Below are 14848 nucleotides of genomic sequence, written 5' to 3' on the forward strand. Positions count from 1 at the left end.
ACTTACTCTACTACAGTATTAAAAAGTGCTCTTCCTTTTTTATATCTTTAGTTTCTGCCTTAAGACTTGAAAAAGCTACAAAACAAGCAAGGTAATGTCTACCTTAATTTAAATTAGGGCTTAAAGAGGGTAAGAATACACACTGGGGTCACCTTTTCATAAAGCCCCATGAAAATGTACAAAATGAAATCGCTTCTTCAACATCATCACATCCTAAATGACCATTCCAACTATGAAATTTGAGGAATAAAAGAACAAGGTTTCTTGCAAATACTGTAATGAGGAACAGAATTTGCATATGCACCTAAAACAAAGAATTTCATCAGTAAGAGGTAAAACTGTAACAATTAGATTTTCATCTGGAAACAGATAATATCCACAGATAGAGATACACTCCCCCATATGGTCATTACAAGTATGACTATACAGGGTCATCACTGGGAACAATGAATTCAATTCTACCGTTACTTAGGATATATTACACGATGGAAGCAAATAACCTGACACAATGTATTTCGTGAGGTCAAAAAACCAAAGAATTAGTAAAAATGACTCAAAGCTTGAATATTTCAGTAATTTTTAAATAAAACCAAGTAGCCCTTCATTAATAAAAGAAAAAATATTTAAGAAAATGGCAAACTATTTAGTATATAGTATTCAGTAATAAAAAATCCAGTCTTTTTGCTCCTAAATGTTTGAAAAATACAACCTATTTTCCTCTTAATTTGAAAAACTGAGACCCAGACAAAATATGGTTCAACATCCTAACATTCAATGGCCTCAAACACTGAAAATAAAGGTGCTATGTCAGCAAAAGCTGCTTTACAAGCAAACTCAATTTTTTGTGTTAGTGTGGCTATTGGCACTCCAACGGTGAACATTATTGTTCATCACAAGAAAGGGGCAAATATGATCATCTTTAAGAAAGGTTGCAAATATCTGAAATAAAAAACAAAATGGTCAGCACAATTTAAATTATGGCCTCTCTCTTTAAAACTAAAGGAAGTAATCACCTAATATATTTTAAGAACAGATACAAAAATAAAGGTATAATAATCCAAAAGCTTAATACAATCTGAAATGAGAACCGAAGAAACCAGGCCATTTTACATATTTTTATTTTTTGCCCACTCTTTGACAAGCGTACTATCAATATTAGAATATAACCCAGATAAAATTCATGGACTTCTAAAACTCCTACCACTTATTTCCTCAAAAGGAAAACTGAAAAGGCAGTTTGTAGCTACAGTGTATGCTTTATTAGAAGTTATTCTCTATTACTGCCTCTCCTCCTATCCACCACCATTGCCATAAAGGTACCTTATTAACTAGTTGAGCCTTCTTGTGTTGGGGTTACCAGTTTCTCAAATAACAGCACTGGGAAGCATCTTCACTTATCCTTCTCCTACTCCAAACAGGTCAATAAATCCTTTAGACTTTATTGCCTAAATCTGTTTCAGATTTGTCCCTTTTTCTCTATTTTTACTATCAATGTGTTTGCTTAGCCCCTGTGTCTTTCCCTCTGGAAAATGACAATCTAAGTTCTTTTCCTATTCCCCTTGGTCCTATCAACTACTGTTCACATCAACAATAAAAGTTATTAAAATACAAATCTGATGCCAGTTCATTAATTATAATTCTTTAATTCTGTCCCCTGCCTACAGAACCCAAACTTCTTACCAAGGCACACAGGGCTCACCTAACCATCATCACCTCTCATCATGACCAAGCTATCTGATCTACCTCTGATGACCATCTCTCTCATGACTCTGCCTTTTCATTGAGGTTTTCTTCTGACCGAGATGACCTTCTTACTTTTTTCTAATTTACTACAAGCACGAGCTTTTGTATAAAAGCAAGTTCTAATATTTACCTTTACCTGATTTGCCAAATTTCCTTCTGTGTGCTTTCCTCGCACATGAGTGTATTTTGTTTACATCACACATCTCACTTAATTCTTTATAGAGAAATCAGTGCATCTGGAAATAATAGTAAAAAATAAACTGTACAGAAGGGTATAAAACAAGTAAAATTTCTCCTCTGCTTTCCACCTCTCAATCAGCAACTCTTAAACTGTTTTTTGTTCTTTTGTTGGTCCCTTCCATGCTTAATATGGTTGGTTATAGCTATAGTTCTCAATATAACAACCTCAAGAGATTTACTGATCTCTTCTGCTTTCCAACTTTTATTTCTAATTCTTTTAGTGGTTACATCAGAACACTTGATATTAAATTTAAGCTCAATAGAATACCCTGCCAACTGCATTCTAGCAGTCCAATTTCCATGTCTAATTTTTTTACTCAAGGACAATGACTATTGTCTTACTTTGGCATTCTCAGAGCCTATACAAAGAAATATTTTGTGTATAAATCGAAAGCTATTTTGACTGAATAGGATGTCTAGGGAATGTAGTTGTAAGGCCGCCCACAGATAGATCATGAATTACTTTAAGGATTTATTTCCTTTTTATATCTTATAATCTGCAAATATGACAGGATGCTTAAATGTTTAGATGGAAACTGATCCTAATTTGTAAATATCTAAAAAATTCATTTTTCATACAAGATAGATGAAATGCCACATTTAGAGAATATAAAAAATTTAATATTTTCTGTTCAGTAACTACACAAAATAAACTTTGCAACTTTCGTTTTACAAATGTATGATACATGTGCTTGTAGTCAGTTATTAACTGTATGACTTGTCTAAAGTTTTCTATTCCTTAGACTCAACTATGAAATGGGGATAATAATGGTACCTCAGAGTTGTCATGAAGATTATATGAATTAATTCACATAAAGTGCTTGGAACAGAACCTTCATATAATAAGAATGTAATGAATGTTAGTGGCTATTAAGTAAATATTTGTTTCATTATTTAGTACTGTCCTATTCAGGAGTGTTAGTGACACTTACACTGAGTTTGAACTGTTGCCAAACATTATTTGGATCTTTAAAAAAAGCTCCTTGTGAATATTGTTTTTAATTAGAATAATCTGTTGAACACATTTGTAGTTTTGTTCCTTTTGAAGAAATCAGTTTATGTATTGATGCTACAGACACACTACAGAAGTGAAGCTATTTTAAGTAACTGCAAAATTTCTTTAGTGACTACAATTTCATGCGCAGTTAGCTTAATCTCCATTTCATCCTTCTCTGTTTTATACCCAGTAGCATCTCTAGCAGTAGAGACTAAAGCTTAAAATGTGCCACTGTCTCGAGTGCTACTTAAGCTGACTTCCAAATTGCTCCGAAATTGGCTATAAAATTTCCATGTAAATTGAAAACAACCAAATGTTTTTATGATCTTTTATCAGAAGAAAAATCACGTGACTTATTTAAAATGTTCAGTTGGTCAGGCCCTATATAAGCCAAATTTGTTAATATAGTCTTGAAAAACACCAAGTATTAATAGTCAGTAAAGTCTGTGGCAAGCTGAGGAATAAAGAATAATTTTAAATAAAAACTAGTGATGTATAGTTATTAAAAATTGTTAACTATAAGTGCAAAAAGGATCTTCAGAAAGCCAGTCTGATGTTTTATACTTAACTCATTCACTTTCTTACAGTAACTCTGTGAGGCAGGCATTGCTATTAACATTTTCAAGATGGGGCAAAATAGTTTAGAGGTTTAAATACTTGGGGCTCTGGAGTCAGAGACCTGAGATAAAGCCAGGTGTGGCACCTAATTGCTGGGTAACTTTGGGGAGATTACACTCTAGATGCCTCTTCAGTTAAATAGGGGTGATAGTATTTACTATTATAGAGCTGTTATGAGGATTAAATGGATAATGTGGTTAGAACACTTCAGCATATAACGAAGGTTAACAAAGGTGAGTAATGTAATTATTACAACAAAACTGAACATCTGAAGGAATTTGCTAGCTCAAAGTCTAGAGAATGAAGCTGAGATGAAAATTCAACTCCTTCAAAACTTCTATAAAAAAAGAGGAATAAACTTCTAATGAGCTATACATGCATTAATATTATCTCTAGAGTCTCTGGCTTGCTCATAGTGCATGTAAATGTGAAGGCAGAGTATTACATACATAGAAAAATGTGAATGCTACTATATAAATCTGGTCAATTAAAATCAGTCTAACACCAACTAGTAATGAAGTAAGAAGTGGAGGGGATCTAATTATATTCTTAAAATTATTTAATGTTTTACTTAGGTTCATTTATTCAAACCTGTAGTCTAATCATTATTGAAGATAAATTTTTTAAAAATATGATCTGAAAAGTAGACTTTCAAGCGAAAATAAAAGCCCTTTATCAAATACCTAAACTATTAAGCTATTTTCCAGAACCAGTAATCGTATAATTTGATCTGTAGTCTAGGCTTCTACTGGTATTCTGTGAATGAGGCCAAGAGTCAAATAAAAGAAATTTCTTCTCAATCTCTACAGTTAAAAAAACAAACACCTTTTAAGCTTTTCTCTTGAAAAATTTTTAAAACCTTTGAAATCTGTTACCAAGTCTTAGATTAAAAATATAAGTAGCAGAAGAATGTTAGTAGGAAAATGTCTAACAGAAATACTTGTGATTAGTTCATAGCTTGCTTTGTTTCATAAAGCCATTATTTTTATATTGCAAACATACATACAGTTTACTTTCTGCTATAGTGTTATTTCTGGTTTTAAAGAATATCATGATTTCTACCCAATCTGTCATCTGAAAAAGTTTGAAAACCAGTAATATATTTTTTTCTAAATTGACTTTAAAGTACAGATTTCATTCAATTTTTGGAATAGGTTTCTCCTAATAAAGTTGAACTCCACTTCATCAATAGTCTTGAAAAATTTTGTTTGTAGAAAACCTTTTCTCTCCAGATAAAATTTTTATATAGTATTTTTAAATGATCAAAATGGTATACAACTCCAAAGTTAAAATTTGTATTTTTCTTATTGGAATGTGTCAATCAGTGGGACTAAAATATACGAAATTTAGGGTTATGTTTGACATAATTTATTTCTATATTTTGTTCCACATAAACAAGTAGCTGCAAATGGTATGTTTTTACACTACTAATTCTGTTAGCATATTTCTTCTTAATTCAAGTGATCTAGGAACTTTGAAGTGGAGTAAAGAAAATTTTGTTCCAAATTTTTACTGCTGGCAAATCTAAGCGTTCACGTTACATCTTTTCATTATGTTTCACCGCACTTTGGCCAAAGCAATCATTATGCTTTGTCTGAGTCCTCCAAATTTTCTATTTCTTTCTTGATTGTTTTATCAGCAAATCAGATACTACAGCTACTACAACTGCTACTACTGTCATCACCACCAGTCCCACGTATTTATCTAGTACTCATTATATGGCACACACTGTTCTAAGCAGTAAACATATATTAACTCATTTAATCCTCATATAACCACCCTATGAGATTGGAACTATTATTATTCCCAACTTACAAATGAGGAAACAGACACAGACTGATCAAGTAATTTGTCCAAGATCATCAGCTAAGAAGCACAGGATCTGAACTCAGGTAATTTGGTTCCAAGTCTATGTTCTTAATTACTACTCTAAACTCCCTCTTGATACAATCAGGACTGAATGAATGGCACATTCAGTTGAAATAATTTGCTTATTGATTTATGTATGTGAGTAATTCAGCTAAGTGGAATTTTTTGTCCCAAAGGTTCTCTAGTTCTCCAGCAAAACCTTTAGAATAGTAGTTCAGAGAGAAGGCAGGTGTAAATCCAAAAGAACAGGAAGTACTAAAAACTAATTAAATAAAAATACTCAAAGAAGAAGAAAGTAGGGACTATAAGGATCCTGGTGAATGAAGATCTTAAAAAGAACAGGTACTAGCAAAGGAATATAATTAAGAAGAAATACAGTAACTAAGGGCATATAATTAAAGAGAAATGAGTCTAAAATAATATCTGGAAGCTGAAATCATTGTCATTAAGATATGAAAACATTAAATGACTGAGGAGATAGGAAAGTAGCTGCAATAATCAAGTTCACATTCACATAACTGGAAAGAATATAAAAATGAGAAAAATAAACATCTATTGAAATACTATATTTAATCTCATAAATCTTAGAAAACAGAAGTTAAAAAAATTCTTAACAGAAAAAATTATTTATATTTACCCCTGAGAAAATCCCAGGAACCTCTTTTAATCTGATGGTCATGTACTCTTTGAAAAATGATCTACAAAGGTTAGTGGTCAGTCTGGAATCACTAAAAATTTATGCTAAATAATTAAAATATCCCTTTTTAGATAGATTTGCATGTTTATGATATCCTTATAAATTACAGACATGAGAGATCGGTATTTATACTTAGATGAACAATTATAATTCTATAACTACAGCTGTAATTGTTACTAACGGATAACTGCCAACATGCAGACAAAGCAGAAGTGGTTTATTCCAATAATTGAGGGGAAAAAAATACAAGCTTTCTACGGGATTATTTACCTAGCACTTACCCTGCTCTTTACATGAGAACTGCTTCATCAGTCTGCTCCCCAATGCAATATTCCACATAGCTACTGTGGCAGCTAATAGGTCTCACATTATTTTATATCCTAGCCAATAATATTCTTTATTTTAGACAATATTTACTTAGACAATCTTTGTCTAAAATAGTTTCAAAGTATAAATGAGAAAGAGTTAGTGTTTTTCTGGTGGGGAAAACTAAAAGATCGGAACCGGCAGTTACTTTATTTTCCCAGAAGGAAAAAGGAACAGGAGTGAAAAAGAATGGTCTTTTCCTTGCTATATTAAAATTCTTTATATTAAGCTGAAGTCACTCATGATATTTAGTAGCTGTATAAAAATAGCACCAAGATTTAAATACTTTTTCTTCCATTTGTTTACATTTGTAATTCAAGCTACAAATTTTCATGTTCTTCATAATTAAGTCAACATACTTCTGTGCCATGTAGATAGTTATGAGCAAAACTAGTTAAAACAGTAGTAAAATACCAAAAAAATCTCATTCTAGCTAGTATTTGTGATGCTTAGTAGATCCTTTGTGATCAAAATGGGGGGCAGGGTGGGGGAACAAAACCAACTAACAGAATAATGAAACATCTATTTGCAGAATTGTAAGGGATTTCAAAGACATTTTCTCCCTTTATTGCAAGTAAGTGTATTTCTTTTAAAGCAAATTTTGTGTTTCTGGCTATCAAAGGCTAAATTCAGCCTGTTAAATAAATAGGCATTCCTAAAAATGGTTAGCCTCAGACCAATAAAGCACGCAACTAAGCAAGAGCCAAAACTAGTGTTCTGGTACATTTCTTTATTATATTTAAATTGCTAAAACATTCCTGTTCCTAAGCTACAATTTTTCTCTTCTGAAGAATTTATATTTACAATGATTTACATGCACACACAGCTATGTTTAGTATTTTTAATGTTTTTTATGTAAACACTCATCTATATATTAAAAGTTTTTGCTCTTTCATTAAACAAGGGCTAAATAAAAATTAAGCCTTAAGCCAGAGTTGAGTGAGAGACAAAAAAATATATATATTGTTAACTATTGTAGAGAAAATGAAAGTCCCTATGGTCAGGATTCTCACCTGACTCTGATCCGCTTGCCCAATGCACAGGTTGGGCAATATGATTTTACTGATTCTATATGAAGAGCTCCGCCCAGCGCTCTGAGCTTCAAGGCTGCAGGACAGCAGAGGCTGGAGTGGCGGCAGCCTGGAGGACAAAGACTGAAGCAGCTGCGGGGGCAGAGAGCCCAGAGGCAGAGGCCAGCTTGCTGCATACAGACCTGCCCTGAGGAGGATGGGATTCTAGCACTTGAGCTTGACCTGCCACCATGGGAATAAAGGGGAATATAAACCCTTTCACCCCAAGAACATTCCATTGTCATTTTTTGGTCTCACCAAAGCAAGAGTGAACTTGCCCAGGGCTGAAACTCATTGGTGAGACACCTATGATCATGCACAAATAATTCAGAGAGCAGTGCTGCAAAGATTAAATCAAGTACTACTATACTTGAATGTGGTTTGTGTCTGTGGGTAAAACTGCAGTATTTCCAGAATCTCTCGCCTGGCTTCAGTGCATCTGCATATCAATAGATGTCTCCAAGGGGTGGAGAGTTTTCCATTTACATATCAGTAGGTAATTACAATGGCATGCGAGGGTTTATCTGAACTGGAGGGGTTGGGTGGAGTTCTCTTCTGCTGCAGCCTGGTCAAGAGAAAGAGGGATGACTGCTTTTAAGAAATAAATGGGTATCTTAACTTTATTTCTCCTTTTGACTGATTTTGGTTTCAAAGGTATTTTGCCCTGGAATTCTTCCCCCATAGTTACATCTGGTGGTAGTTGGCAGGTACTCTGAACCCGAAATCTGTCTAAATGGGTGCAACCCCTGGGTGGGCTGCCTCTTACGAATGATGGGGAGGCCCCAATAGCTGCAGTGGTAGAGGGTGCAGCTTCACTCTGGAACCTGCTATATGTGGGGCTTACAATTGGGGAGTCCCTAGTGGGGAACTGGTCTAGGGTTGAGGGGTGGAGCCTTCCCTAGAATTAGGGAAGGGTGGAGACTCTGGAAGCTGCAGAATTAGTCCTCCATCAGATAGAAGACTGCTTAGAGGCCCTGCTTGGCCATGTAGCAGGTGGCATTGTAGGATCTCATTTCGTCCAGATAATGGAAAGAGTTACTGAGAGAGAAAGGATTATCCAGGAGATAAAGAGTGTTATCAAGGAGAAAGAGAGGGTTATTCAGGAGAGACACAGACTTTGACAGGAAAGAGACACAATTTGGCATCACTTGGAGGAGCTGGGTGATGACCTACAGGATGCCCTTAAGGAAGAGAGAGAGTTATTGAAAGGACAGGTCGTGCTCCTGGAAAATTCCTTAGCAGCAGTGAGTGGGGGAGGCAGCAGGAGAGTCCTTACTGCAGAAGGTTGTAGGGGAGGGGGAGGAAAAGAGTGGTGCCTACAGCTCTGGAGATGGTGGAGGAGGTGTTGGGAGAGTATGAGGGGGTGAGGCCGAGGGCCAATCTGTTGCCAAAGGCACCTCCTGAGGCAACAGCCTCTCCTGTATTAAAGGCCTGCCCAGTTGTAACTAAGAAAGTAAAAACACAACAACCATGGACTCCTGAGGAGGAAGAGCCATCCCCTCCCCAGTTTGCAGAGTACTCCGTGCTCTGTCCCTATACCCAGGATGAGCTGGTGGACATGAGCGTCCGGTATCGGCACAAGCCATCAGAGCCTCTGCCTACAAGGCTTTTCCATCTCTGGGATATGGGGGTGGAAAACATTGTAATGTCGGGTTCTGAAATGAGTAGAATGGCTCCCCTGATGATTCAACCTTCTCTCTGGTAGTGGTTGCAAAGTGCCCGTCACACCTCAGGGAATCATGTGCTTCTGGATTAGCTGACAGCAGCCATCAGGGCAGTGTGGCCTAATCAGGGTGATTTACCATACTCACCCACTAGCTGGAAAGTATGCAGAGCTCTAACAGGTATTGCGGGAATTGGGCATGAAAAATACCATCTATAATACGGGCCCCAATGAGGAGTTGTTCACCATAGGAAATCAGAAATCTGGTGCTCCATACAGCTCCCCCATCTCTCTTTGGGTCGCTATTGACTATTCTTGCCCTCCGCATAGGGCAACCCATAAGTGAGGCTACTTGTATTTTAGCAGATCTGGGAGAGGTGGAAACAGTAAGAGCCCAGAGGAAGTATGGGCTATGACTGAAAGGAGAGGTGCAAAAGGCACCTAGAGGACCCAGATGTGGGTTGATTTGATAAAAGCTGGGGTAGTGGAAGAAAAACTTGATGGGCAGCCCAATAGGATCTTATTAGAACTGTGGCACGAATTAAAGCCAGAGTAGCAGTTCCAGCCGCTGAGGTCCAGAACACAGAAGCTGGAGGCAAAGCCCCATGTCTGGCCTGTGTCCCTGCAAGACGTCCTGGGGGAGAGTACTCAGGCTGAGTACTCAGGGGGAGAGTATTCACTGTCCTTCCACAGGGACACCTCCACAGGCCCTCACCCCCACAGGATGATGATTGGGTGTCACGGTTCGACTGAAGGAAGGGTCAAGGCTCCTACTTTGGGGGACGTGGTGGGGACCAGCACATGTAGAATTAGCCATTCATTGGTCCCCTGTACATGTTCTGGTGCTGGTGGACATAGGAGCTGAATGTTCTTTGCTTTATGGCAATCCGGAGCATTTTCCTGGGACCCCTGCTGTGATAGATGGCTATGGGGGTAAGGCAGTTAAAGTAAAGAAAACCCAAATCTTATTGGGGATAGGGCATTTACCCTCAAAGGAGTATACCATATACATTTCTCCTATTCCTGAATATATTTTGGGGGTAGATATATTGCAAGGCCTGTGGTTACAGACCACTGCAGGTGAGTTCAGACTGAGGGTACATGAGATAAAGGCAATTCTGAGGGGACATGCTAAGCACCCACCTATAGCTCTGCCTCACCTGTACCTCAGTGGGTGACAAATACTAAGCAGTAAAAATTGCCTGGGAGGCACAAGGAATTGGAGAAACCACAGGAGTTGGAGAAGGTTGGCATCATAAAGCCCACTCATAGTCCTTTTAATTCTCCAGTGTGGCCAATGAAAATGCCAGATGGCTCATGTGGACTACAGGGAATTAAATAAAGTCACACCCCCTTTGCATGCTACTATCCCCTCTACTGCAGACATTCTAGACATCCTTAGCCATGAACTTGGAATGTATCATCATGTAGTAGACCTTGCTAATGCTTTCTTCTCCATTGACATAGCACAAGAAAGCCAGGAACAGTTTGCCTTCACGTGGGAAGGTCGGCAGTGGACATTCACTGTCCTTCCACAGGGACAGCTCCACAGTCCCACCGTCTGTCATGGGCTTGTAGCCCAGGTCTTGGCCACATGGAAGAAACTGCAAATGGTGCAGTTGTATCACTTCACTGATATTATGCTCACATCTGATTCTCTTTCAGATTTAGAAGAGGCAGTTCCTAGAGTGTTGCAACATCTACAGGAAAAAAGATGGGCTGTGAACAGCACCAAGGTTCAGGGACCTGGTTTGTCTGTAAAATTCTTAGGGGTTGTCTGTCCAGGTAAAACTAAAGTTGTTCCTGAAGCAGTTATAGACAAGGTCCAGGCTTTTCCCACCTCTACCACTGTGGCAGTATTACAAGAGTTTTTGGGTCTTTTGGGCTACTGGAGAGTGTTTATACTGCATTTGGCACACATTCTGAAGCCCTTATACTGGTTGGTATGAAAGGGCATTAGGTGAAACTGGGATGAGACATGTGTAGCTGCTTTTAATGCTACCAAGTGGACAGTCAAGGCTGTACAGGCCTTGAATGTAATGGACTCATCAAGGCCCTGTGAACTAGATGTTCACATAACCGAATATGGTTATGGATGGGGTCTTTGGCAGTGGCTTGAACAAACATGCCAACATATTGGATTCTGGTTACAACTATGGTAAGGAGCAGAGGTCTGGTACACCTTGACAGAGAAGCAACTGGCTGCTGTGTACCATGCCTTGCTGGCTACAGAGCCTATTGCTGGAACAGGTCTGACCAAGGTAATAACCACCTATCCCATCGCGGGGTGGATGTGAGACTGGATGGACCCAAAGGCCATGGAGTGGCTTGGCACAGACACCTACACTGGCCAAATAAAAGGGGCGCATATTTACAGCAACACTGCAGCCTTTCTATTAACTACTTAAGTGGAGAACTCCAATGCTTATTGGGGCCAGTGACCTATACCAGGAAGAACTTGCTTTTGAGCCATTGGTATCTGAGAGTCTTTATCAGGAGGGAAAATCCCCTAACCCGAAGATGCTTGGTACACAGACAGCTCCAGTCATGGGCAGCCCCATAAGTGGAGGGCTGTGGCCTTCCATCCTAACTGAGACAATATGGCTGAAGGATGGAGAGGGGAAGAGCAGCCAAAGGGCTGAGTTGCTGGCAGTATGGCTCATGATCACCCAGAAGCCCTCCTCCATAGTTGTGCACTGACAGCCAGGCTGTCTTTCGGGACTTGACCCTATGGCTACCGACATGGTACCATGCCAACTGGATGGTTGGTCACCAGCCTCTTTGAGGGCAAGAGTTGTGGCAAGACCTATGGGCCTCTGGTCAGACTAAGACTGTTACCATATATCATGTGACTGGCCATTTACCTTTGGCCATCCCTAGGGAATGATGAAGCAGACATCCTGGCCTGGATCGGGTAGCTAGAAGGAAAGCCTGCCTCTGATGTAGCCCAATGGTTACATCAGTGTTTGCTGCATGCAGTGAAAAGACAATGTGGGCTGTAGCCTGTTGGTGGGGCTTGCCGTTAACCTTTGAAGAAGTCAGCAGAACCCAGAGGGGGTGCCTTGTATGCTTTAAGAGAGACCATATCAGAAGGATATCATTATGCCATGACTTGCATGGATACAGCTACTGGCCTATTGATTGCTTTTCCTGCATGTTTTGCAGATCAGCAAGCCACCAAGAGGGGCTTGGAGCATCTCTTTGCAGCCTATGACTGGCTACAGGTGATTGAGAGGGATTGAGGCACCCACTTTACTGGACATGCATTACAAGAATGGGTGCAGTAATTAGGAATAAAGTAGAATTTTCATGTACCATATAATCCTACTGGGGCAGGAATGATAAGAGAGGTACAATGGTTTGTTGAAGTCTGGTCTGAAGTCAGACATCAATAGTCTACAGGGCTGGTCAGTTCGCTTATGGACAGTGCTGCTATGGCGTTTGAATGAGAAGCCCCGAAAAGGAGCCTTGAGCCCTGTGGATATGCTAACACACACTGCTGCCTCTCCTATATTGTATGTGCAACTATATGTGGAAACAAAAGAGGAGTTATTGAAGCCAGGGTATGGCCAGCAGAGCAGCATCCTGCTGCCAGCCCCTACTGCATTAAATGCTGGAGACACTGTTGAATGGATATGGCCCCGGACATTCCAACACATGGACCAGTGATGGCTAACCCTCTGGCAAGCTGGGGAAAAGGCCTGGAAGCTTGCCTAGTGTGTATTCCTAGTAACAGCAGAGTGGCCCCAAAGATCGCGGTAGTGTATACAAAACGTCCAGGAGGAAAGATCATATGGGGAGGTTTTTTTTTATCTTTATGGCCAGTGCATGTATCTCTCATAGCCCTATATATTGACCCATCTGTAACTCCAACAGGGAGGGGGATGAAAGTCTGGTATACTAGACCAGGACAAGATCCCATTCCTGCGACTGTCCTATTGAGGACCACTCTCTTGCATGTATCCTACCTGATGGACAAGATTTGCCTATGCTGGTGTCATTAAAACATGTATCTTATTGCCTTTAAGACTATTTTTTTCTTCAGTCCTTGTGGCCTGGATGCACCCCTTGGCCACAGCTGCCATGTGATGATTGCTCTGAACTCCCTACCTATTCAGCTACTGACTGCTTTTGGAAAGGGCGAGCTGTGGACTTAATCTGCCTAGGACTTTGAACCTAGCTGAAGCCTTCAGCTTGAGGATTAGCATGGCTTTACTGCTGTTGCTATTTTATGTTATTAGCCTGGTTACAATGCTCCAGTTTTCTCACATTGGGGGCACTGTGGAAAATGAGGAACGTGTAGATTGTGAGGTGAGATTTCTAGAGGGGTGGACTATGGGTAAAACTGCAGTATTTCCAGAATCTCTCCCCTGGCTTTAGTGCATTTGCATATCAATGTGTTCCCAAGGGGTCAAGAGGATTAGCCTTCTACATATCAATAGGTAATTACAAGGGTGTGGGAGGGTTTATCTAAACTGGAGAGGCTGGGTGGAGCTTCTGCAGCCTGGTCAAGAGAGAAACGGGACAAGTGCTTATAAGAAATAAATGTGTTTCTTAACTTTATTTCTCCCTTTGAATGATTTCAGTTTAAAGGTACTTTGCCTTGGGATTTTCCCCCTGGAGTTATAGCGTCCAAATGGAGGCTTGTCCAACACACCATACTTTTACATTTCCTGTAATATTTCTACAAGTTTTGCTATGCTTTGGTTCCACTAGGCCTATTAAAACCATTCACTGATTTTACGCAACAGTGTGCTAGGAAATGCTTAATGAGAAAGAAGTACATCTTAGACCTGAAGGGCTAGGAGTAATGAAAAAACAATGGATACAGGATCACCATACTTAGATACAACAATCATTTTGGCTTGTTATATGTTAGGCATATGTTCATTGGTAGACTATTTGTCTACTGTTATTGCTGAGCTGTAACTGACCAAAGGTGTAAAGACACCACACATAATTAATAATGAAAATTGAATAGGAATATAATTTAGAAATGTGTGATCTAAGTTTGGTTCCACTAAAAATATGCCACAAATCTGGTGTATTATGAAGGATTATTGAAAAAAGGCAATACATATAGTTTTATATGCACTTGGTTTATAGTTTAGTGTTTTTGATAAGAAAGAGTAGAACCTTTCAATTTATCTTTAATTACAAGGGTGTGTGTGTGATAAAGATATTTATTATAAAACACCCCTGCTATTCAATCCTTGTTAAGTTTGGTGAGGCTAACTCATGCAGATTTCTTTAGCACTTTGTTCCATGTGAATATCTCACCAAGAAACAAACAAAAAAAACCCCAAAACAGGGGGAAGGGTTCACTAAACTCCTGTCTTAAATCTATTTAAAATAAAGTTTTTAAAACTTTACATTTTATTGACATGCAATAAATAATAATACATATGGAAATTTTCTAAACATTAAAATTTATTACTGGTACATGTGAACCAAGAAAATAAAAAACAGAGAGGACTTAGAAGCCCTTTTGGGGATGCTAGGAATTTCAGATTCGCAACTGAAAAATCAAGTATTAAATTTTGGTTGAATACTGACTTTTATAAATCCTGTCCGCTTGTTTTTCT

General features: G+C 38.8%; 1 protein-coding gene across 1 annotated transcript in view; it reads right to left on the reverse strand.

Moving 5' to 3' along the window:
* Window positions 1-14848, reverse strand: part of SELENOF (selenoprotein F) — a 44897-nt gene that overhangs the window by 21134 nt on the left and 8915 nt on the right. The gene's annotated exons all lie outside the window — the stretch shown is intronic.

This window comes from Manis javanica, chromosome 4 (assembly GCF_040802235.1).
Source record: "Manis javanica isolate MJ-LG chromosome 4, MJ_LKY, whole genome shotgun sequence".
NCBI classification, from domain to species: Eukaryota; Metazoa; Chordata; class Mammalia; order Pholidota; family Manidae; genus Manis; species Manis javanica.